The following is a 27,353-nucleotide window of genomic DNA, read 5'->3' as shown; positions in this document are numbered from 1 at the left end:
TTCACCACGATCCTAGTGGTGGTGGACCTTTTTACCAAATTGGCCCATTTCATTCCCTGCGATGGCCTCCCCACGGCCAAAGAGACTGCAGATTTATTCCTTCAGCATGTTTTCAAACTACATGGATTGCCTAAGAGTTTAGTCACAGACCGTTTCTGGAAGGCACTACAAAAACTATTGGGCATAGACTCTCGTTTATCTTCAGCTCACCATCCCCAAACGGATGGGCAAACTGAGCGCACCAATGCCACTCTGGAACAATACCTTCGCTGTTATGTAAACTATCAGCAGGACAATTGGGCTTCCCTGTTACCTCTGTCAGAGTTTGCCTACAACAATGGTGTCCAGGCTTCAACTAAAGAAACCCCATTCTTTGCAAACTACGGCTTCCATCCACGTTTCTTTCCTCCTGTCATTGAAACCTCAGAAGTCCCCGCAGGGAAGGCCTGGCTGCAAGAACTCACAGCGGTGCAACAACTATTGCTCCAGCAACTGGACCAAGCCAAGGAGGACTATAAACGCCACGCTGACAGCCATCGCCAGCCGGGCCCCGAGATCAAGGTAGGAGATTGGGTTCTTCTGTCCACTCGCTTTCTGCCCTCCCACTGTCCCTGCCGGAAGCTAGATGCCCGTTTCATTGGTCCTTATCCAGTGGTGGCGCAACTTAACCCCGTGACTTTCAAACTTCAACTTCTGCGCTCTATGCGCATCCATCCAGTGTTTCATCGCTCCCTGCTCCTTCCGGCGGATGGTGTCCGCCCCGATGCAGACCGGCCGGCCCCCACTCCTGTTTTGGTGGATGGGGAGGAGGAATTCGAGGTTCAGGACATTTTGGATTCTCGCTTCCACCGCCGCCGCCTTCAATATCTCATTGACTGGGTGGGTTTTGGCCCCGAAGAACGCTCGTGGGAAGACGCTTCCACAGTTCATGCCCCCGACTTAGTCCGCCGCTTCCATCAGGCCTACCCTGTCAAGCCGCGGCCCCGCACCTCGGGGAGAGGGCCCTTTTTGGAGAGGGGCCTTGAGGAGGGGGATAGTGTGATGACTCATGGGCCATGTAGTCCCGTTCCTAGTACTGTTGTGACAGATGAAGAGGAAAACTTGGGTTTCCCACCGTTTCTGCCAGATTTGGAGCCCACAAGAAGTCAGCCAAACAAGCCTTAAGCAGAAATCTCCCCCATTTTCTCGCCGCCTTTATTATAATCAAGATAGAAGCGCTCGGGTGGCGACTCGCAGGAGTGCCAGGATTGCTGCCAGACAATTAGATGATTAAGTCTGTTTCCCTTGGGAAAGTTTAAGGAGTCCTGCATCTGGACACAGAATAGGTTTCGTTTCTTGTTCCCCAGAGAAAGTGTTCTTTGGCGGGAAAACAAGATCCTATATAGGTGTTTGGCCACAAGGATTCCTTGCGGAGTCAATTCGTCAACTTCGGGAGTAGATTGTGTGTGGACTACGCTACTTCAGTTTCCAGGACCTTGTTCTCGTTTCCGCCCTGCCTTGTTCCCTGGACCTCGCCACGGATTTCGCCACGGACCCTGTTCTTGTTCCTCGCTTCTTGTTACCTTGAATCTAGCCTTGTTTGCCAAGAATCTAGTTTGCTCTCCAGCCTTGCATCAAGCTCCATGGACTAAAGGACCTTGTCATTTCCCCTCACTTTGCTTGGCAAAGTGTGTGTTTCGGTTATTGGATTACAACTTTGGACTTTAATATCTCATATTGGACATTGTTTCCCTGGACTATATTTGACCTTTCCTGAAAGGTCTACTTCTGAACTATATTCTACACTTATTTTTATTGACTTTATATATTTCCTTAATAAAGATATTAGATAGATTCTGGTCTCTGTGCATGGTTATTGGTGCTCCGCAGTCTGGGTCCTGACACAACTGCTTCTTCAGTATTTTGTTCTGGAAGAGAGAGGTAATTCCTCAGAGAAAGTCATTCAGAGTGAAATAACCACAGAGACCACCTGTCTCTCCACGTAATGAGCATCCCTGAGTAGAAAAAGAAATTGCTAGAAATTATCCTGGACAACATAAGCACTGTTTTGATACATTTTTAAAAATAATCGTAAGCCTGAGAACTACAACAGCAAATTATACAACTCCCAATCTGGATGAACCACTGATATCCTTAATCCAATTTTATTTTCTGCCCTCCTGAAAAGTTTACTTGATCTGTTCTCTTGTGGATATTTACTACATCATGTTGCTTCAAGAAACGTGGATTCAGACATCACTTTGAGAGTGCAAAGCTAATGTCATTTGATGGTGTAGATTTGAATTGCAGCTGCTCTTTTGCCAGGTTGCCCAAATACACTATGATGAGCAGTGGTGGGCTTACAGTTAGGAAAGTAGATACAGGTGACCTGAAGTTTCATCGAGTGCAAACTTATGTCAGAGAAATGTGATGCAAGGCCTGCAAGGTCATCGTGGAGCAAATGTCCTGTTCGAATGAGATGCCCAGTGACCTATAACAGAAAGTTCATTAGGGACATTGATAACCCTTTGCACATGTAATGCAGGGCAGTTATTCAACCTCCTGGAAGACTGAGCCATCAGTAAGAATTAAGGTTACCAATTAACAAATCAAAAGCCAGTTTAGCTTGGCTGTTCCTGGGCCCCTGGTTAGGAATTGGCTCTAGAAATTGGCAGGTGAAACTACAACCCCATGTAGATAAACAGCTTGAAAGATCAAACTGCTATTGAAAAACAAGAACAGGTTAAAAAACCTGGAAATGAGCCAAGTTTTCCCATTTATTTATTAAGCATATATAGCAATTGTTTAAAATCTTTATCCAAAGATTCAAATCAAGCAATGGATTATAATTATTTATAATAAAGTACAGTTTTTTTCCTTTTAAACACTGTAGAAGAAATCTGAATGTAAAGTGCCTTTTCTCCCAATTAAAATTAGAGTAAATTTGGGGGCATCCTTGGTGGAATAAAATGGGCTTTGTTGTTTTCACAGCAACCTTCCAAAACATTTAGAAAATCTTTATATGTCCAAAGAGGCCCCACTCCAGGCTCTTGGACATCCAGAGCAGACAAATGTAATCAATGAGCCAAGGACACAATTTCAAATTAGAAGTTACTGAAACATTAACTAGAAGAAAATAGCAGAACATTGAGGCATGTATGGTTAGGGTTTTGACAAATAAAGATCCTCTTCTAGAATAACAAGGAAACAGACTCCTAACAATGAGAATGATTGTTTCTTTAAAAATTGTGCAATCTTGAAGCTTATTCAAAATGTAAGACTTATTAAATACAAAATGCAGCTGTAGTTGTTTTGCAGATAAACAGTCTTTTCTGCATAGAAAAAAACTTACATGAGCAGAAAAGGTTGTTTTCTATTCAAAACAAACATGCATGAGTTTTTGGGGAAAAAGTCCTGGTATGCAAGATTCTAATTAGTTTTGGATTCCTTATCACGGTTACTCAATACATGAATATTTTCAAATATTCTTTTCATCCCAAACTTCCTTCCCCTGACATAGATGGTGTAGAGCAGTGGTTCTCAACCTGTGGGTCCCCAGATGTTTTGGCCTTCAGTTCCCAGAAATCCCAACAGCTCTCAAACTGGCTGGGATTTCTGGGAGTTATAGGTCAAAACACCCACAGCTATAAGCCAAAACACCCACAGGGGACCCACAGGTTGAGAACCATTGGTGTAGAGGGACATTATTATTCATACCTCAGCCTGGTTCTGGAATCATGGAGCCATCAAAGCAAGTTACATCTGTTTGGGAAGTCTGGCACCCTTTTGAGCAGCTAGCTAGTTTATACTCTAACTTCAATGGAGACTGATTAAAGACAAATGGGAACAACCAGACAAGCACTGAGGTTAGAAAAGGCAATGTAGGTATGCCATCCAGTGCAGCAATTAAGCATCTCTTCCATCCTGCTAGCGAGTAGCACCTGAGAAATAATCCTTACTAGGAATTTCTAGGTCTTGCACCTTGACTCTTCTGTTGGAAGTTGAACATAGAATCGCATTGGAGGATCTAGAGATTTCTAGAGAGGAGCTCTCTATAGAAGTATCTAGGTCCTCAAGCATGACTGAATGAAGTTGACCATAGAGTCACATTGGCAGACCTAGAGATACCACAATGAACATTTTAAATCAAATTTGTGAATAATCAAATCTGCAAAAGTCAAAACCACTAGGATGGAGGAACACTTGTGTATAGAGTAAATAATAAAACCACTGTGAAATTATGAAGGTACTGAATATATCGTATACCAAAAGTCTGCACATTTTAGAATTCCTCTCCTTGGGAGGTGAGTGTGGGGGCACCCTATTGCTAGTCAAATCATTCCATCCTATGGAAGCCATTTTGACTGACTGCTGTTCAGTGACCTTTCAACCAGATCCCTCTTAACAGTTCTGCAGGCCTTGCAAAGTCTAAGGCTCTTTGTTCCCACCTCTCTGTCTTTTCTTTGGTGGCTTCTTGGAAGGCATGTTGAGAATGCTAACACCTTGCCAGAACAAAGCCCTTTCAAGGTAACTTCAATGAAGCCTAATTAATTTTATGAAATATGGGAGCAATTTGCCTTAATAGGTGGTGACTGGTTTTCTTCTCAAAAGGAAATCATCTCTTTGGAATTAGAAGAGAAGCAACTCAAGAACAAACATGTTGTTCCACATTCCCCAAGCTACGTATTTTCAGCAACAACTAGGAAGCTCTGAAATCTGGCACTGGTCATTGTTGCACTTAATTTTGTTAACTAGAAATTGTTCTTAGGCTATACAAGGCAATGGCATGTGGCCCTCCAGATATTGTTCAGTTGATAAGTATTTACCATCCTGGAGCTACTTGATCTAGACAGTGATGGAGACTAGAAAATAAGTACATTTTGTAGTCCATATCAGGTGGGGAGCTGTTGCGGGCTGTATAATGTTTAGCATTAAGCTAAAGTAGTTAAGCTTAAATATTATGCAATTAAGTATCAAACCCCAAGATAAAGTTTGAAATAGTTCATCCCGTTGATCACACTGAGGGATTCTGGGAGCATACTCCAAAAGAATGACTTTTCCAAGCTCTGTCTCAATTTACTTCTGGGGATTCCCGATCAACAAACAAGATTTTTTTGCAACTCTGAATGTAAGAAATAGAAATTCAAAGTGAAGTCAACAGCTACAGATGTTCTAATATGTTGTGAAAGATATACCCCTTTTGAAGTTAGAATAACAGTTAAACACCTCGACAAGTCACTATGTTCTGTTTTGAAATTGTGAGATCTCAATGAAAACTCTGGAAGCTAAAGCAAGACTATTATTTATAAGTGCAGTGATAGTGTGCTCAAAAGAAACCTGCTCACACAAACAGTTCTCGAGTATGTGGAACCACATCAAAAGACAATGGTTCACTGATGCCTCTTTCCTTGAAATGCTAAGCATGCAGATGTTTCCATACTAGATGGACTCAAATGATTGAAGAGTTCAACAGGTGTTCACAATGTCTCCTTTCCCTGAACTTCACAGTGGCATTATAGCAAAGTGCCAGATAAGGCAGGGCAGATTGGGCTAATATGGCAGCACAATACTTATATCTCAGCCAGGCAAAAGTCAGGGACAGGAAGGCTTTTAAGCCCAAAGGCCAGCTGGAGTCAGCCCTTTATGGTGGTAACTAGTGGCCTTAAATAAAATACTATTTTACACTGTTTAAATAATAAATAAAAGTAGATACGCAGGAAGGTTTCATTCGCTTACTAATGTGGAAACCATCAGACCCCATTGGTTCTTGGTATTTGAGCTCAGTGCCCATCTTGGGAGCTTCTCAGGGCAAATCATTTGAAGGCAGATTATCTTTGAGGGCTAAAGTGGAAGTAAAGCCTGCAGAATGTGGATCTGTTTGGTCTTGAAAAAGAGGGATATGAAGTTTTTGATCTCCCAGGGGTCCTTTCATACTACATTAATTATATTGCTATAATTCCTTTTTAACTGCCAGGGCAACATCCTACAGAACCCCAGGGTTTGTAATTTGGGGAATCACAACAGGTCTCTAGCTGAGAATTCTAAATACTTCTCTGTAAAATGTATATTGTAGGATTCCAAAGGACTGGAACAAGACAGTTAAATGGAATATAGCACTGTAATTTGGTAAAATGAAGAGGTACTGGTTGTTTGCGACTACAACCCTTAGGATTCTTCACCATTGGTCATGTTAACTGAGGCTTCTGGGTCTGAAATCAAAAATATATGGCGACCCTAAGTTTCTCCATCTTTTAATGTAAAAAGAAAGATGTTCATTTTTGCAGAAAACGTATTACAGTAAGATCCTCATCTCTGATCCCAGTCAGGCCACAATTACCAATTATACTGACCAAATGGCAGTATATTACTTGACCTCCAATCCAAATATAGCATAAAATTGAGTAGGAGGATTTAGAGATTTCTAGAACCGTATCCTCATTAGGAATTTGCTAGATCTTCCAGCACAACTTTCCAGGGGAAGTAAGTAAGTAAGTAAGTAAAAGTTTATTTGTATACCGCCCTCTCTCCCGAAAGGGACTCAGGGCGGTTTCCAATATAAAATCAGCATAAAACATTGTACAATAAAACACTGAAAACACTATAAAACGCTATAAGAATTAGAAACAAAAACAAAACATAACAATTGACTAAAACAATCACATAAGCAGAAGGAATATAATCACTCAAATAACATGAATCTGCAAAGAAAGAGGAAGAAAAAAAAAGACCACTGGGATGGAGGAGAGGATGGCCTGGAGGGACCACTAGAACTAAAATGCAATGTGATATTCTAAGATGCTTTGGGGCAGAGGAAGTATACCATACAATTTCCTGAAGGACCCAATACATTCTTAAGGAGACCATTTCCCTCCAATTGCGAGTAAGTGAAACTGCAGATATGTACTCCATGTTTATGAGAATGTTACTACATATGTGTGATGGGTGCCAGACCCTGCATCTCCAGATCTCATTTAGTTTTTCTCCATAATCTTTTTCCCAGGATGCACAAAACCAGTCCCAGTAGATCTATTTTCAGGGGACTTCCAATATAAAAAGTGGGGCATAGGTAAGCAAGGATTCTGTGCCCCTTTCCTGTGCAAAGTAGATCCACTTCCCATCCTCTTTCTAATTGACTATCTATGTCAGATCCATATTTAAAGCAGAGACAGAAGAGCTAGGCCGGGGCATTCAGGGTACTTTCCAAGCCCTCATTTAAATACATGAATCCTATTGGTATTATGATTCATTTGGCCTTGAAAGCAAAAGCTTACCGCTGTAAGAATGAAATGTGCCTTGAATTCCATTCAATACTAATAATGAGCCATAGCTATTGGACATCTGCGAAACAAAGTTCTTTCTCCATAGAAGAATTTGTTTGTGGCCAGCAATGCGAAACTGTAAGAAAGAGCAGCTTTGTTTTTCTCCATTCTTCTAGACTAATTCTCCTGCTGCCATAAAGAGCATTCTTATCAAGATTCATAATTAAGATTAGGATAATTATTATCAGTTTTAGACCAGTCTCTCCTGCCCAGTGTTGAGCCTCTTAATCAAAAGAATAGGGATGGAGTGCAAATGGTTTAACCTCATCATAATGTGTGAAGGAAGGGAGAGTAACTACAGCCTCCCTGGTCAAATGCTACTGAGAGATCCAGGGAGATCAATGGGGTAGCACTCCTCCATCTTTCCCTCAAAGTTGGTCAGAGCTAATAAAGTGGGTTCAGTACCATGCCTTGGCCCCATCTACATTGCTATACAATGCAGTTTGAAATTGCATTATATGGTTCCGAAAAGGGAGGTTTGCAAAAACATGATAGTTCTCATACAACTCTGGATCAAATATGGTCCTCTTAGGAGAGAATACATCACAGACATCCTGTAAGACTCTGACCAAAATATGCTCCTGATCCAGATGGAGCCACTGTACCAGTTTACTGCTGAAAAAAAAACCAAATTCCATCCTTGCTCCAGATAATATTTGCTCAGAAGATACTATCTATTACCAAGGACAATTTGGGAATTTGGAGGGTCAACTAGAAGTCAGAGGGGAAGTTTCAGATTCCACAATATTCAAAAAAAATCTTCATTTTTAAAGTATGCTACTTTGGAGATGAGTCCATGAACCAAGGATTCAAATGACCAGCCAAAAGAAATCCACTTAATGTTTAAGTGGTGTTTTGTGCTTTTGTTTTTGCTCACAGTTTGAATCCTTGGTTTATGGTCTGGTTTCCAAAGCAGCAAAAAAAGAAAAAAGAAAAAAGGTCTATCTTCCACATGACATCCAGATATCTAAAGATGGCCATCATGTCTCCTCTTTTCTTCAGGCTAAACATACTCAACTCCTTAAATTGCCCCTGATAAGGTTTCCAGACTTGATTATCTTGGTCACCATTATCTGAACATGTTCCAGCTTGTCATTATCTTTCTTGAATTGAGGCACTGGAAGATTCAAGATTCCAGGTGAGGTTTCACCAAAACACAATAGAGTGGAACCTCTGCTATCCTTGATCTGAACACTATGCCCCTGTTACTGTAGCATATAATTGTATCAGGGTTTATTTTAGAAGGTTATTTATTTTGGGGTGGGTTTATTTTACTACTGTATCACATTACTGATTCAACTTCAGTTTTAGCTTGTAGCTTAGTAAGACCTCAGACTGGATTCTTTCCATGTGCTTTCAAATAAGGTGTCATCCATCTTATATTTGCACTTTTCATTTTTCCTACCTAGATATATTACTTTACATTTATTCCTGTTGAAGTTGATTTTAGTAGCTTTGGCCCTATGAGATATTAGCTACCACCATCACCACCATTGGAGGTCATGTGCAATTTGGTAAACATGCTTTGTACTCAATTATCTAAGATACTATAAATAATAATAATAATCATCATCATCATCAGCATCACAACTTTATTTTTATATCCTGCCCCATCTTCCTGAGGGGACTCGGGGTGGCTCACATGGGGCCAAGCCCAACAACATACAATAAAATACAGCAATATAAAATACAACAATATAAAATACATAACAATCACAGTAGATTAATATATCAACTCTACAAAAAAGCTCCAACAGAGTAAAAAGCATGGACATTAAAAAGAGGCGATATCATGGCACTTCAGTCCATGATCTGGGAAAAGAGAAAAAATTATAATTGTGCAATGGATTAGGAGAACTAATCACAACCGTCTGTGATAAGGTGCAGAAGACTAGGCTGTAGAACAAGTGGGGACTCAATCAACTGTTCACCTCAATCAAAGGTGGCTTGAAAAAAACAAGTTTTCAAAGCTTTTCTAAAAGACATCAATATAGGGGCTAGTCTGATTTCTCTCAGGAGAGAGTTCCAGAGCTGGGGCCACGACAGAAAAGGCCCTCTCTCTCGTCCCCATCAATCGGGTTTGAGATGAGGGTGGGAGCGAGAGTAGGGCCTCCCCAGTGGATCCCAGAGTTCGTGCAGGTTTGTAGCAGGAGATGCGATCACAAAGATAGACTGGACCTGAGCCGTTTAGGACTTTACAGGTAATAACCAGCAGTTTGAATTGGGTTCGGACATTTATCGGCAGCCAGTGGAATTGTTTCAATAGGGGGGTAGTCCTCTCCCTATAGTTTGCTCCCGTTAACAACCTGGCTGCCACTTGTTGCACTAGTTGGAGTTTCCAAGCCATCTTCAAAGGCAGTCCCATGTAGAGTGCGTTACAGTAATCCAATGTGGAGGTAACTAAGGCGTGGACCATCATGGCCAAATCAGACTTCTCTAGGTATGGTCGCAGCTGGCGCACAAGCTTTAATTGTGCAAAAGCCCTCCCAGCCACTGCTGACACCTGAGCTTCAAGTGTCAGTGCCATGTCCAGGAGGACCCCCAAGCTGCGCACTTGTGACTTCAGGGGAAGTGTGACCCCATCCAGCATCCAGCACGTGATACTAAACAACACCTGACCCAGGGATGTCCCAATACCCATTTCTCTCCAGGATGAGAAGGAATGCATGGTGAGCATTTACTGGAGGTTTTTTTTGTCAGCCAGTTACAAATCTACAAATTTTCTAGAAATTCTAGCAATACAGTATAACTCAATTTCAGGCAATATGGGACAAGAACATCGAAAGTGGGACATCTACTGTGGGTCCCAGTAGTAATGTAATTATTTGCTATTTTTCTTCTCAAAGGATGCAATGAGTAATTTTAGTTATTTTTCCCCACTGTGAAAATGTCTTCAAAAAGTGTGCAGTTTTCAAACAGTATTCATAGTTTGGGACTTGTGCATAAAATCTGTTCATTTTTGTTTTGCACAAAAGTAGACTTTTTGTATGGAAAATAATGCTTATGTGCAGAAATATTTTGTACGCACAAAAATGTTACTTCTTGCACAGAAAATGCTGTTTCTTGTGTAAAACAATCCTGTATGAATTTTACACAGAATAAGTTCCAAATGTTTGTAGATCCTTGTCAGTCCAGGATTCTTCTTGTCAGGGATTTTTGATATACACCATTTCTTTTTTCCCCCCAAAACCCATAGTATTCACGATTCAATTTTCAATATTCAATACAATAATATTCCACATTCCATATTCAATACAATTCTACAATATATGTTTGCATCCACTGTTATTTTCACCTATATATATCTCCCATACCCCTGTGCTCCCCTCCCCCCAAGCCATTTCTTTTACACATCATCTGTCCAAAATTTCATTTCCTCTTGTGGCGGTAATTTTCCATCCTTCTTTTAAAATCCTCTTTCAATAAATTTTCTCCATACAACATCAAAATCATTTTATTTCCATATCCCTATTTTAATTTTTAATTTACATGTCAGCTTATCATTTATTGCTAATTTCCAGGACGCTATAGATCATTTCTTTAAATACGTTCATTTTTTCTACAAGCCTTAGGTATTGCATAGCATTGCAGTTAGGGACATGACTGCTCAAAGAATAACAATCCCAACTCTAACCCTGGAGATCCCTCACAGTCGATCAATGACTGAGCTGGGGCACAAGGAAGAAAACATTGTGCAAGGACATACTTTATTACTTTCTTACACAATGACATAAAGGCTTGTGTAATTGCTGGTTATGCCCAATTTTCCCTCTTCCTTATGTGGGGAAAGGGAGATGAGCCAAGTACTACTCTTCCCTTTGCAAGAACTGCCTGAGAGTGTGAAAGAGAAAGGAATATTGTTTCTAAACAATAACTGGAGATAGAGAGGATTTCCCCCCCAGTATGCTAAGGAATATTGTAGCACCGTAGAGATTAACAAGATCACTTTCCATACTAATATTCCATACTTACATGGCTGGATTTTCCCCTTTTGAAAAGGGCTTTTGGAAACACAGCATGGACCAGATTAGGCTTCTAGACATGTATGTCCTTCACTAGTCTAGGGTGCATCTACTCTGTAGAATTAATGCAGTTTGACACCACTTTAACTGCCATGTCTCACTACTATGGAATTGTGGGACTTGTATTTTCACAAGGTGCAGCACCAAACCACAACTCCCTAATTCCATAGTTTTATGTCAAAAAGGAGCCAAACTGCATTAATTCCACAGTTTGTATTCATCCCTAGGTATACTTTATATGAAATAAGCATGAAACTATACTTCATTGCTTGTCAGAAATCAGTATCATAACATAATTGTGTTTGTGTGTGTGTGTTGGGGGGGGGGGGGGACAATGCACTAGGTATTTGAAGTAATTTGCTCTCTGTGTGTGAACATGTACGTTCATATATATTGAATGTTGGTTTTAAATAGGATTTCATGTCTGGCTGTAGTAGCCGGACTGCGACACTAATCTTCTAGATCTCCTCTTCTCAGTGATGCCGAAGACTGGAATAGATTCTAAAGCAGGCCAGCTTTGTGAAAATAGGTCAGGTTGTCCTGGGAGACGCAAACCGGAGATTTGTGTTACATTTCAAGGGAAAGCTAACTTGAAGCTTAACCAATGATGACACTGAGCGAAAGTCAGAAGGAGGAAGGCAAGCTGTTGTTAAAAATTAAAAAGTGAAGACCAAGTGAAGATTACTCTTGTATCTGGCATATTTTATAGGCAGGCCTTAGTCACCCAGAGACTAATCTAATTGCTAGAGAGTCTAAAATACAAGCATCTTACTTATACAGTGTTCCCTCACTACTTCGCGGTTTGCTTTTTGCGGATTCGCTGTTTTGCGGTTTTTCAATAAACTCTAAAAGAATATTATAAATCATAAAAAATTACAATTTACAGAGAAAAGGAGCCCAAGTGGCAATAGGAGGAGGAGGAGTCAATTTATCAACACACGATTGGTTGATAAAGACTTAAATTAGTGTATAACTACTAAAATAATGTATAAATATTAAAATAAATATAGCGCCCCTACTTTGTGGATTTTCACTTATTGTGGGTGGTCCTGGAACATAATCCCGCGATAAGTGAGGGAACACTGTACCTGTTTTTGTGAGGCTTGGACATATGTATACAGTATGGGTGGTCAGCCTCTATATGTTAATGGTCTACTCTAGACAAGAGTGAGGCAGATAGCATCTCAGGATGAACTACGGGGATTGACCCTCCTGGATCGCTGAACAGGGTCCTGGGAGTTAATCTCCAACAGATCTGTACTTTTCAGCAAGGTCTGGATCTATTGAGGCATTTTATTAATTTGAAGTAAATTGGGAAAACCCAGCTTAACTTTGAATTAATCCAGATTGTTTGGATGTCTCAGATAAACCCGTTACCTATCACAGGTTTTGGGCTTGTGTAGAAGGACCTAAAGTGTAGTGGTACCTAGGCATCTACACTGTAGAAGGAATGCAGTTTGTCACCACTTTAACTGTCTTGGCTCAATGCAAGGAAATCATGGGAGTTGTAGTTTGGTGAGGCACTGGAACTCTTTTATAGAGGTGGCCAAAACCTTGTAAAACTAGAAATGCTAGTATTATATGGCATTGAGTTATGGCAGTTAAAGCAGTGTCAAACCGCATTGATTCTTCAGTGTAGATCAGTGGTTCTCAACCTTTGGGTCCCCAGGACAGGTGTCTGGCCTACTACTCCTAGAAATCCCAGCCAGTCTACCAGCTGTTAGGATTTCTGGGAGTTGAAGGCCAAAACATCTAGGGACCTACAGGTTGAGAACCACTGGTGTAGATGTAGCCTAAGGAAGGTTACTTTATTTTGAAATTGGAAGCAGGGTTCAAATATATACTTTTATCTCCAATCCCCATGTGTTTATGCATGACTCATTGTTCTGAATATATTTGATTTAGGAAGGAAGAACCCTGAGCCCCGCCAACTATAAGACTACATCCTTTCTAGATTGACTTCATACATATGTCTCATTGGTGTCAGAAACATTTTATTTTTTATTTGTATGGGAAAAATGGACTTAGAGACATGATTTATTTTTGCTTCAACTGTGGTTACAGAGCATGGGGCACGTACCTCAGCACCACTCATTGTGACCTCCTTTATACCAGCATTAAATCAACCCAAAGTGCATCTGCAGACAGCACTATCATTCTGTTCCTGAGGATGTAGGAGAGAGAAACTATGGCAAAGGCAGATGTAGCTACTCAGCTGCAAAATATCACAACTATATTGCCTCTAGCTATCCCAGAGCTTTTAAAACACAGGGTACTTTTCCCACATCACCAGAAAAAAAATGTTTGAACCATAAACTGTGATAGAGATGTGGTCTATTATTAATAACAATTGGAAGGAGGATAGCAAACACAATTGGTGTGAGAAGAGATGTGGTTGGTGAGGATACAGGGCGGGCACTTTATGAATATAGTACCCTCCTTGCTTCATTCCAGTCCTTGGAGCTATCCTCTTCCTTCTATATATATAAAAGAGTGATGGCATCACGGCAATTCACAAAACAACAAAAGTACAGGCCCCCCAACCTCAAAATTTGACAACACAACCCATCATCCACGCCTCTAGGTTGATACAACAAAAAGAAAAGAAAAATAAAGTCCTAATTAGAGGGAGAGCAATAATTGTTTTTATCCTATTGCTGCCAGTTAAGAGGGCTAATCTCTGCTCACTTGGTTGCCTAGCAACCAGCCAAGGGACAGCCAGGTTTCAGTTAGGGGACAGGCAGATTTAGGCCTCACTGAGTCTTCTTCCACAGATTATCTAATTTGCACTGGATTATATGGCAGTGTAGACTCAAGGCCCTTCCACACAGCTATATAACCCATTTATAATCTTATATTATCTGCTTTGCACTGGATTATCTTGACTCCGCACTACCATATAATCCACTTCAGTGTGCATTTTATACAGCTGTGAAGAAGGGGCCTCATATAATCCAGTTCTGAGCAGATAATATAAGATTAGAAATATACAGTAGAGTCTCACTTATCCAACGTAAACAGGCCGGCAGGATAAGTGAATATGTTGGATAATAAGAAGGGATTCAGGAGAAGACAATTAAACATCAAATTAGGTAATCGTTATACAAATTAAGCACCAAAACATCATATTATACAACAAATTTGACAGAAAAAGTAGTTCCATGCGCAGTAATGCTATGTAGTATTTACAGTAGAGTCTCACTTATCCAACACTCGCTTAACCAATGTTCTAGATTATCCAACGCATTTTTGTAGTCAATGCTTTCAATATATCGTGATATTTTGGTGCTAAATTCATAAATCCAGTAATTTCTACATAGAATTACTGTGTATTGAACTATTTTTTCTTCCAAATTTGTTGTCTAACATGATGTTTTGGTCCTTAATTTGTGAAATCATAACTTAATTTGATGTTTAATAGGCTTATCCTTAATCCCTCCTTATTATCCAACATATTCGCTTATCCAACATTCTGCCGGCCCGTTTATGTTGGATAAGTGAGACTCTACTGTACTGTATTTACAAATTTACCACTAAAATATCACAATGAATTTAAAACACTGACTACAAAAACATTGATTATGAAAAGGCAGACTGCGTTGGATTATCCAGAACATTGTATAAGCGAATGTTGGATAAGTGAGATTCTTCTTTAATATGAAATAATTACTGGGATAGAATAATGCAGAACAATATAATCTCTAAAACCAGGACAGTAAATAAACAGGGGAATTCCACACAGGAAACAATCAGGGCCAGCTAACACCTCCCAACAAAGTATTCCCATCATCAAAGTCTGGCAAATCCTCTGTTTTCTCAGGGCCACAGACAGTAGAAGCACATAAAATATCGCAAACAACACCACTCTGAAAACAAGGGAATTCCAGACAGGAAACAATCAGGGCCAGCTAACACCTCCCAACAAAAAATTCACTCAGGGAGGAAACAGCCAGGCTTTAAAGCTGCAAGGCCATTACATCCTAATCATTTTTCCTAATTGCAGCATTCATACTTTCCTCCAACAAACAAAAAAAAACAATCAGAAATATTGTATATTCACAACCTTTAGGAAATAATATCCCCTGATGGCGCAGCGTGTTAAAGCACTGAGCTGCTGAACTTCTGGACTGAAAGGCCGCAGGTTTGAATTGGGGGAGCGGAGAGAGCCCCCACTGTTAGCTCCAGCTTCTGCCAACCCAGAAGTTCGAAAACATGCAAATGTGAGTGCATCAATAGGTACTGCTCCGGCGGGAAGGTAACGCCGCTCCATGTAGTCATCCCACATGACCTTGGAGGAGTCTACGGACAACGCCGGCTCTTCGGCTTAGAAATGGAGATGAGCACCAACCCCCAGAGTAAGACACGACTGGACTTAATGTCTGGGGAAAACCTTTACCCTTGACCTTAACTACCACCAATTCCTCAATACTTTATTTCCCATACCACCATACTTTGCCACAGCAACGCGTGGCCGGGCACAGCTAGTTTTATATATATTGGTCCCAACTCCTTGAATCTTACCAAAGTGATGATTTACCAAGTTCTCATTGATTCAATGGGTATGCTCTAATTGGGGCTAATAACTGGATTTATGCTATCATTTATACATGCTGTGAAGACCACTTTATTTTCTCAGGTATACATCTTGTTTATATCCGCAGCCTTATTGTGTTTACTGAATAAGTTTTTAATCTGCAGGGGTTTTATAGATTGTTTTATATACATTTTGTGTGTAAATTTTATTGTTCTGTTTTATATGTTCATGTACCTACTGTATTTTGTGTGTTGTTGCACTATTGAGTGCTTTTGTGAGCCATCTTGAGTTCCTTCAGGGAGATGGTGGCGGGATATAAATAAAGTTTCATTCAGTTTCATTAAGACAGCTGATTGATGCCAAAACTGTCTTTGCCCTGCTTCTAGTTTGAATATCTTTAAAATTGTCAGTTGTCTGGACAAGAATGATCCCGAGAAATGGTCTATTGCCATCAGTATCATTTTCAGGACCAAAACGCAGTACAGGAATGGTTTTACAAAAACAGCAAACAAGCAAAAACGTTGAAGCTTGGAGTCAAAGCAGATATGCAATTTGATCCCTGTGCAAAGCATCCAAGGATTGAGTGCTGATTCCAACAGCACTGTCCCTTGTACTATCATTAATTGCTGGAATAACAGAGCAGTTTTCTCTGACCATGATCTGGTGTGTTTAGACAAGGGCCATTGGGTTATTTGTCTGTCTCATGAAAGACTGATAAGAACCACTGGGATGGAAAGGCCCCCTCGGTGTCAAGGCAAGAGGACTTTGTGCTGTCACATAACACTTCTCCAAGACTGTTAACCCACCTTGAACTGAAACTTACATAAACATACTGTCACCCCACCAAAACTAGCCAAAGAGCATCCTTAGGAAGGAAAGGCTACTTTGAGTGACAAGAAGGATAATATTTGCATCCAGATAACCTTTACCTTGCAGTGCACAAATGGGCCCTCTCGATTTATAGCTGTTTCCCCAAAAGCTGAAGAATTTAGGTTTAAAACATATTTGACATGTCCATTTGCCTTCTGCTGTCTCCCCATCAGACTGGAGCTAAAATGCAATTTAGCACCAAAACATCACAATGTATTGAAAACATTGACTACAAAAACACTGACTACTAAAAGACAGACTGCATTGGATAATACAGAACATTGGATAAGTGAAGGTTGGATAAGCAAGACTCTACTGTATTTCTATTGTCTAGCTGGAGTTATTTTTATTCACTTAAGTGTGTTTTAATGATGGTTAGTATATGTGTGTGTGTGTGTGTGTGTGTGTGTGTATGTATGTATGTATGTATATATGTATATGTATGTATGTATGTATATATATATATATATATATATATATATATATATATATATATATATATCTATCTTGTTGGTGTCTGATTGCATTTTAGCTCCAGTCTGATGGGGAGACAGCAGAAGGCAAATGGACATGTCAAATATGTTTTAAACCTAAATTCTTCAGCTTTTGGGGAAACAGCTATAAATCGAGAGGGCCCATTTGTGCACTGCAAGGTAGAGTCTTGCTTATCCAACCTTCACTTATCCAATGTTCTGTATTATCCAATGCAGTCTGTCTTTTAGTAGTCAGTGTTTTTGTAGTCAATGTTTTCAATACATTGTGATGTTTTGGTGCTAAATTTGTAAATACAGTAATTACTACATAACATTACCGTGTATTGAACTGCTTTTTCTGTCAATTTCTTGTAAAACATGATGTTTTGGTGCTTAATATGTAAAATCATAATGCAATTTGATGTTTAATAGGTTTTTCCTTAATCCCTCCTTATTATCCAACATTTTTGCTTATCCAACGTTCTGCCGGCCCATTTATGTTGGATAAGTGAGACTCTACTGTAAAATGAAATTCTGAACATAAAAGCTTGCTTAAACATAAAAGATTTTTCTAATTTCCTAGCAATTGTCATTTTTATTGTGTCTGCTCAGATATCAATCCCACTGACTTTTATAAAATAGATTTATTTATTTGTGAGATTGCAACTGGAGTCAATCTTGGATGGCTTCCATGAGGAGAAAGTTCCAAAATGCAGGGAAAACATACAAGGCCACTAAATTTGTCATGATTTCCTAAGTTTGGAAGATTGGTAGTTCATTACCTCAAACATTCATTCATGGCCGATCATCTGTGTCCGACTGCGATTGTCTTCCAGAGGCAATCTTGGCAGTGAATCCATAAATGACAGTGAACTATTCTGGATCCACATGGTCATTCACTTAGACTTAATTCGCCTATCCAAAATGCAGGACAGAATACAATGGGTTGCAAGCCATTGAAGTAGTGATCAGGGGACAGGGGACAGGGAAAAGGCAGAACTGCTTAATGCCTTCTTTGCCTCGGTCTTCTCACAAAAAGAAAGTCATCTTCAACCTCAGCAACATGAAATGGACGAAGGATTTGGGGAAATCCAACCCCAAATAGGGAAACAAGTTGTCCAGGAACACCTGGCCGCTCTAAATGAATTCAAGTCGCCAGGGCCAGATCAACTACATCCAAGAGTACTGAAGGAACTAGCGGAAGTTATTTCAGAACCACTGGCGATCATATTTGAGAGTTCTTGGAGAACGGGAGAAGTCCCGGCAGATTGGAGGAGGGCGAATGTGGTCCCTATCTTCAAGAAGGGAAAAAAAGAACGAACCAAACAATTACCGTCCGGTCAGCCTCACATCGATACCAGGCAAGATTCTGGAAAAGATAATTAAGGAAGTGGTCTGCAAACACTTAGAAACAGATGCAGTCATTGCTAATAGTCAACACGGATTTACCAAAAACAAGTCATGCCAGACTAATCTGATCTCTTTTTTCGACAGAGTTACGAGTTGGGTTGATACAGGGAATGCCGTGGATGTCGCGTACCTGGATTTCAGTAAGTCCACGACATGCGAGTATGGAGAAGAACAAACCATAGACCACCTATTACAATGCAGCCTGAGTCCTGCCACATACACAATGGAGGACTTTCTTATAGCAAGCACACTCCAAGTGGCCAGTTACTGGTGAAAAGGCATTTAGTATAATGCCAAGGGTTTTTTTTTAACTTTGTATTTTCATTATATTACAACTTGTATCCTCGGTTCACTTGTGACATCTATATATATAATAAAAGTGAAATCGGAGTATGTATCAGCGTTTTGATTGGCCTGGCGGAATATGTGCTCGCGTTTTGATTGGCCGCCACTATCCCAGGCCACTGAGACCAACAGGAATGACGGATCTGCACCAAACTTGGCACACTTCATCCCCATAATGCACTTTATGACCTGCTGCCATTTGGGGGAGGATGGACCACAGATGATGGGATTTGCAGTACTTTCAAACACTTTAACTCCCAGAGACTACTGCAATGCCCACCAATGATAGAAATGGACCAAACTTGGCACACAGAACTCCTGTCGACCCCTTTACATCCTGATGTATATTGGGGCAGGATGGACCAAGGATGATGGAATTTGCAGTACCTTCCCTCACTTCTTGAGACCACAGCAACTGCCACAAATCACACAACTGAACCAAACCAGGCACACATATCCCAAATGACACACTTCACATGCTGCAGCAGTTTGACGGAGGGTGGACCAAGGATTATGGGATTTGCAGTACATTCATCCAATTCACCTCCCACAAACCACTGTGATGCCCATGAATGACAAAACTGTATCAAACTTGACACGCAGGTGCAGGGTACCCCACTTTACATCCTGGTGCAGTTTGGGGGAAGAGGGACCGTGGATGAGGGGACTTACAATATCTTCAGTCACTTCCTGGGACTACTGTGACCCCCACCAATGACTGATCAAGACCAAACTTGGCACATAGAGCCACCATGGCCCACTCTACATCTTGGTGAGATTTGAAAGAGCTTGGACCTTGGATGATGGGACTTGCAGTATGTTCACTCACTTCCCGAGACCACTGTCACCCCCATCAATGTCTCATCAAGACCAAACTTGACACAGACAACACCCAGGACTCACTCTACACCCAGGTGCAGTTTGGAGGACGATGGACCATGCACGATGGGACTTCCAATACCTTCACTCACTTCCTGACAGCACCGCGACCCACACAAATGACTGATCAAGATCAAACATGGTACATGGAGCCCCCATGACCTACTCTACATACTGGCTCTGTTTGCAGAGGGATGGACACTGGACGATGGGACTTGCATTTGGGAGTTGGAGCTCACCCGCACCCACTGAACCCACCTGACATTGGATATAGGCTACACTTGGAACACAGGCAAACAATGCCTTTCTCAAATGACCCGGGCACCGCCGGGTCTCCAAGCTAGTTATAAATAAATAGCAGGCTTTATGACAATATCTCTTCTGGAAGTTCCTTAGGGTTGCTCTTTCTTCACTAGAAAGTTGTTTGTCTGTGAATGCTAATTATTCTATTAATTTATAAGAAAATGTTTGTAAAACTGAATTTCTATTGTTAGGTATTCAAATGTTAGCTGGCTGAAACTGATGTCTATATGATTTTGGAATCATCATGGCAGTACAACGTGCATACAGATTCTCACTCGCTCTCTGCAAACCATGTCTATATGATCTTTGGAGTCATAATGGAAATACAGTAGAGTCTCACTTATCCAAGCTAAACGGGCCGGCAGAAGCTTGGATAAGCGAATATCTTGGATAATAAGGAGGGATTAAGGAAAAGCCTATTAAACATCAAATTAGGTTATGATTTTACAAATTAAGCACCAAAACATCATGTTATACAACAAACTTGACAAAAAAAGTAGTTCAATACGCAGTAATGTTATGTTGTAATTACTCTATTTATGAATTTAGCACCAAAATATCACTATATATTGAAAACATTGACTACAAAAATGGCTTGGATAATCCAGAGGCTTGGATAAGCGAGGCTTGGATTAGTGAGACTCTACTGTACTATATATATATATATATCCATCTAAAAACTGTGGAGGTGACAGGTGAAGTGGCTGATTGAGACCGTAGGAGTTTATCAAGGGCTTCACAAATTTCATAGGGTTTTAAAGGAAATTATTTTGTGCAAACAATGGGATTATCCTGAGGGGGTACAAAGGGAAGAAGTCGTTGTCACTAAAACTATAAACTAAAACTATGTTCAACTTTCCAATAAAAGAGCAATTATCATGTTGTTGAGGCACATTATCATGTTGAAAATTCTCCTTACAATAAGGCATTCTTTCTAATTTAAATAATCTGAGAGTTAAACTCAGGATTACTGTTCAATGGAAATGTCACTTGGGCTTTAGCCAACTCCCTTGCCATATCTTGCTTTTTAGTCACCATTGGGGGGGGGGGGGGAGGAGATATAATAAAAAAACGGTGGTGTTGGGGGCCATTTTCACATGCATTTAATCAAATATTGTTATATTTACAAAGGAAAACACATCTAATGGTGCCATGGCCTTTGATGACTCCTCTAAAATGTGCAAAACTCTATATTCAGTGGTGATATATTCAGTGGCAAATTCAACATTTGGCTTGTTGACAGTGATATACAATGCAAGATTAACATCACAGGTTAAATCTTTAACATCGCAGATCTACCCCTGATTTGGAATTCATCTAAGCCAAATTGAACCCAAGCTGCATGATTTGGATCACGGAGCATAATTTCCAGCAAGGGGTGGCAATTTGTCACCTTTCAGCTGTTTCTAGACAACAATTCCCATTACCTTTCACCACTGCCTATGTTGGTTGAAGGTGATGGGAGTCAGTCTTTGAACATCTAGATGGCTGCATGTACCCATTCCTGATATTCAGGAATATACTTGCATCTATCCCATTAATTACATTTTTACATTTCTTTCATTAGCCAGATTTTTTTTTTGCTGCTCCAAGATGAGAAACTGCACATTGCTTCTGGTGTGAGAGAATTGGCAGTCTGCAAGGATGTTGCCTAGGGAAGCCCAGATATTTGATGTTTTACCATCCTTGTGGGAGGCTTCTCTCATGTCTCTGGAGGGGGAGCTGAAGCTGACAGAGGGAGCTCATCCACTCTCCTTGGATTCGTACCACCAACCTGTTGGACAGCAGTCCTGGCTGCACAAGGTTTTAACCCATTGCATCACTGGGGGCTCCTCATTAGCCAGATATAGCATATATAACAGTCAAACAAAAGCAAACAAGTTGAGAATTTATTAACCAGATAGAACAGATAAATTCTCAACTTGTTTGGTTTTGTTTCACTGTGGAAATCGTATGGACATGTATACTCATGTATTCTAAGTATATTTAATATGGGTAATTAAAGACACAAACATGCTTTTATATTCAACAGCTATGATTTTATTGAACAGTAGAGACACTAAAAAAAATAGGCAATTTGATTGTTTTTTAAAAGTCAAACTTGGACTGATCCAACAGACCATTGGTGTGTATTATAGCCCTCTTAGACTATCATTAGACCACACTGTAGGTTTAAGTATACTGTTACAATAGCTCATTTTCAAAAACATGATTGTATACAGAATTGAATGTCTGGACATTTGTAACACAAAGATGACTTCTTGGAGGTTTTTGTGTTTTTATTTTGCAGACATTTTAATGAGGCTGAAGCTTAAAATATTCATAACTGACTTGCTGAAAATGGGTATTTGTATGGATACTTCATGCCTAAAAGTGGGTGCTAATTTGGACAACTGAACAATAAAATATTAAATGATGCATTATGTTTGCAGCCTGCCAAATTCCTCTAGATTTCATCTAACATTGTATCACAACTTTTGCCACACACAACAGAGCTAAGAATTCACAAATTTTATCTAAACACATCAAGAAATGAGAGATAGTGTGCTCAGATGGTACGATGAAAAACAGCATAGAAGCTATCATTTGTAACCTGAGATGGTGCCAAGAATCTGTTCCCCCAATGTTTTATGAACTTTTAAACTGCTCCTCAAAAATAAAAGTTTTATCAAACCAATAAGAACTTCATCAAGCAAAATGGGCAGTTCAAACCATCGAATAAGGTTGCAGGGGAGGGGAAAGGGAAATCTGGGCCAGAAGATGTGGGCATCTGCTCAACAATGTGCCTGTCTGCTCATGTAGAAGACATAGTTAAAAAAAAAAGTCTGGTACATTCTTACATCATCATTCACAATCCACACTGCTACAATCCACGTTATTTAACTGCTACAGTTATGGCAAAATTATAAAACAGACTGACACCTCTCTTGAAGCTGTAGGTATTTTCTCCTTTCATGTTTTTTTCTGTTTAACACATGCCTAACACTGTTGTTTTCTTTCATGTTTGGGGGTTGATGGCTTTCACCACATATTTACTTGGCTTTTCCCAGACATTCACTAACCCAGCTGGTCAGAGGTACTTTCATTTAATATTTGAAACTTTTAATTATTATGCAAAGCTAGCATTCTCAGAATATGTCCCTTTTGCTACTTAAACATCATCTAGAACATTTCTTAGAAAACACCAATGTACAGGAACAAAATAATTCTTATAAATAATTTTTATAAATTTAGAATTACTTAATTCTAAATTTAGGTAAAGGTTTTCCTGACATTAAGTCTAGTCCTGTCTGACTCTGGGGTTGGTGCTCATCTTCATTTCTAAGCCGAAAAGCCAGCATTGTCCATAGACGTCTCCAAGGTCATGTAGCTGACATGACTGCATATAGCCCCGTTACCTTCCTGCCGAAGTGGTATCTATTGATCTACTCACATTTGCATGTTTTCGAACTGCTCGCTTGGCAGAAGCTGGGGCTAACAGCGGGAACTCATCCTGCTCCCTGGATTCAAACCGCCAACTTTGTGGTCAGCAAGTTCTGCAGCTCCATGGTTTAACCTGCAGCACCACTGGCCTTCTACATTTACTTACTAATTATTGTTCTTCATGAAAAGAAATTAAAATATATTGTTCAATTTGAATGGGCAGGGAGACGGACAGCGGATGGATCTTACCCCAGGCACATCATTTACTTCTATGCAAAAGCATCTTAAAGTACCCATAATGCCCGTGATCAGTTTACAACTACAGCTCACTTGACTGAAAGTCTGGCTGATGATCAAACCATTAGAGTTTTGACTTCCAATCTTGCTCAAGGAAGCCCACACATATGAGCCCAGCGGTCGAGCTCACTAAAGTTTCATCTAGTCAGAAAGACAAACTAAATGTGGAAATACTACATGTTTCTGCATCTTAATTTCAGTAAAGAATGTTGGGCCATTCCAACATCATATGCAATAAAGCAATGTTTCATCTTACTGAATTTTCCTTCAAAAACATTCTTCTTCAAGCCTTTAAAATTGGAAAAATCAGAAACAGGTATTTTGTTGGAAATGAGAAAATTCATTTGCTCACTCAAAGCAATGGTATTAATTTTCACACTATGTGGCTAGGTATACTTAATGCAATTGTTTTGGAAGACTCATCTTAAAGATCTGGATGAATTTTTGAAATCTATCTGAACAGAGACTAGTTAGAGCAGCAAATTCCACAGAAGAGTGAACACAGGATGCTCAGTATTTACAGTTGGCATGGCTACATTTGAATATACCCATTAACAGTGTGTACACTACTATCGATTTGGTGCTTTGATCTCCTGGGCGGAAAGACACATTGTCTTCCATTAAGAGCAATGAAACAGAACACTCAGGATATCTCCCAAATACAAAAGCTTCATTCATTTCAATTAATGATTTTTGTGAGTTTTCTCCTCTGTGAACAAGAATGTAGCCACTTGGACTTATTTTATTCAAGGGATTCCTGCCCACCTCCAGGAAAAGAAAAAACCCTTTTCTGTACTTATAATGTTCTTGAGGGCTCACAATCTTCTCACTGGAAATAACTGCCCTCTACAATGGCATACTGGCCTCTACTTTTGTTGATTGTCCCAGTAACTTTGTTCTGCGTTCTAAATTGGAGACATCTATATGTGGTGCTCTCCAGCTGTGTTTGACCACACATCCCATTATCATCAAACAGCTACGAGTTATGAGGGTTGTAGTCTGATATATCTGGCGAACATTAGAAGTTGACAGTAGGGAATTCTAAGTTATGCTTACCTAACAATCAGAAGATGCAAGCATCATTTCCTACATACACAAAGACACGACATTTTTATTTCAACAACACATTAAATCTTCTCCACAGGTGATTAAATAGGTCTATTGACTTCAAAAGACTCAATCTACACTTTTCTGAGGCTACTCTGCATGAATAGAAAATACTGGTACAAAGTGGAAAGCAAGGACCATTTATAGCAGTGGTTCTCAACCTGGGGTCTCCAGATGTTTTTGGCCTGTAACTCCCAGAAATCCCTGCCAGTTTACCAGCTGGAATGATTTCTGGGAGTTGAAGGCCAAAAACATCACGGGGCCCCAGGTTGAGAACCACTGATTTGTACTCATGTATAAGATGACCTCATGTATCGGTTGAGGGAAGGTTTGGGAGTCAAAATTATGGATTTTGAAATGACCCATGGATAAGTTGAGGGTCAATCTGAAGAGGTAGGAAAGTACTAATATCACATTGGAGACCAGCTGCCATTTTCCTATCCAGGATTTCAAGAAGTCTAGAAATGGCACCATAGCAGAGTGAGTTGGTGCTTCTTTTAGGTTCTCCTAGTATAGACTAAGCTCATACCTTTCAAGACTCAGAGAAGATGGTTCCATTTTTATAAGAGTTAAGATTCAGCACTCACACTGACCTGTGGCTACACTGACTTAAGTTTTTGAGGTTTAGTTTATGATGAAAAAATTTAGACTTATACATCAGTATATAGGGCATATTAGATGGATTGGATGGAGCAAAATTATGGGGAAAACTGCTGTAAATTGTGACAGTGTTTTTTTTCTGGAAGCAAAGGTTAAGGGGGAAAATGAAAAAATTCAGATCAAGTGAGCTTTCTAGTTGAAAAATTACACAGAAGATGTTACAGTACGTTGTGTGTGCATGTGGTGCATACTCATGTGTGTAGGGTAGAACAGAGAAAATGTATACATTCACAGAACCAGGAAGATGGCACCAAATCAGCCAACATTAAGCTTTTTTATGAGTCAATACTAAATTAAGTGCTTAAATCTCTCAAGTTTAAATCAGTAGGGTTTAAAAATTCTTAACTCTGGCCCAACCATACCCAGAGAGATTAAGGCAATATGTAATTGTGTTACCGACAATGTCATGCTATTATTTGTCCTATATAATATTTCCAAAGTTTTACAAAACATGAAATGTTCCTGTTAATTTGGAAACCAGAGGCACCAGAAGTTCCTAAATTCACAAGAGAAACAAAGTTGAGTAAATGTGACCTAAAACTTCCATTGTGGTTGCTACAGTAATAGCGGCAAGCAAGATTAATATCATTTACAAAATGGTAAAGAGGCACCAAAATGGCATTCGAAGCAGATTCAATGTGACTTCATTTACTAACATTAAGTCATGAAGGGCTACTGTAACACTTCACTTGGACTGGACTTGAAACAGCATACCTGTCCTCTTATTGTGGTTCATTGGGATTTAAAATTGGTTATTAGTAGTCTGTCTGTCCTGAATCCAATGGAGGTATGAGACCCATGAACAATGCAGACGAATCCCTGTAAGACATGTCTCACTCACAGATCTAAGTCTTCTGATACATGAAATAAACGAATTAAAGAATAAACTCAGTGGCCCATGAGAGCATTCACAAAATTCCCTGTACGTATATTCACATGGCTACATTTATTTATTCATTTCTTACATTCACAGCCCATCCTTCCTCCAAGAAACTCAGGATGATATAATGGGCTTTCTTCAATCCCCACCAATTATATGGGGTAGGTTAGGATGAGTGAGTATCATAACTGAATAAGAACATACAACTAGCAGCATTTTTCTAACATGTTTAACTACTGGATTAAAATACCAGGTGCATCCAGGTTGATTAAAAAGACCAGAAAATCCCATATTTTGTTTCTTTCCTTTCCAATTTTATTTTGGAGTTCCATAAAGGTTTATCTCAGGATATTTTATCTCAGTTCCCAGTATGATCATAGATGTTTTATACTAGCTCCACAGGTCGGTTTATTTTAATTCGGCATAAAACCAGAAAGAAGAGGAATGCAATCTAGGACTTTTTAATCAGTTTGGACCTGCCCGCCAGCGGTAACCTGGCTCATTAAGATATGCAACTTCAGAAGTAATTCATGGTGAGATACCCCATTTAATATTGGGTGGGCTGAAAAATAATAAGATCCACTGGGGTAAAGAAAAGACTACTTTACGAAACCACTTGATTATCTCTCACTTGATAAACCACTTTATTATTCCCCATTTAAAATTGTCCAAAGGAAGTATTTTTTCCACATAACACACAACTGAGTTGTGGCTTTTGTAGCCTTCTACATACAAAACGTCTACAGACTTCATGGCCTAAAAACCTGGCTTAATATGTTCTCCCACCCCTACCAACTGTTAGGAATTGTGGGAGTTGAAATCCAAAATACCTGGAGGGCTGAAGTTTGCCCA

Source organism: Anolis carolinensis, chromosome 1 (assembly GCF_035594765.1).
Source record: "Anolis carolinensis isolate JA03-04 chromosome 1, rAnoCar3.1.pri, whole genome shotgun sequence".
Lineage (NCBI taxonomy): Eukaryota > Metazoa > Chordata > Lepidosauria > Squamata > Dactyloidae > Anolis > Anolis carolinensis.
Note: the sequence above shows the minus strand (reverse complement) of the source record.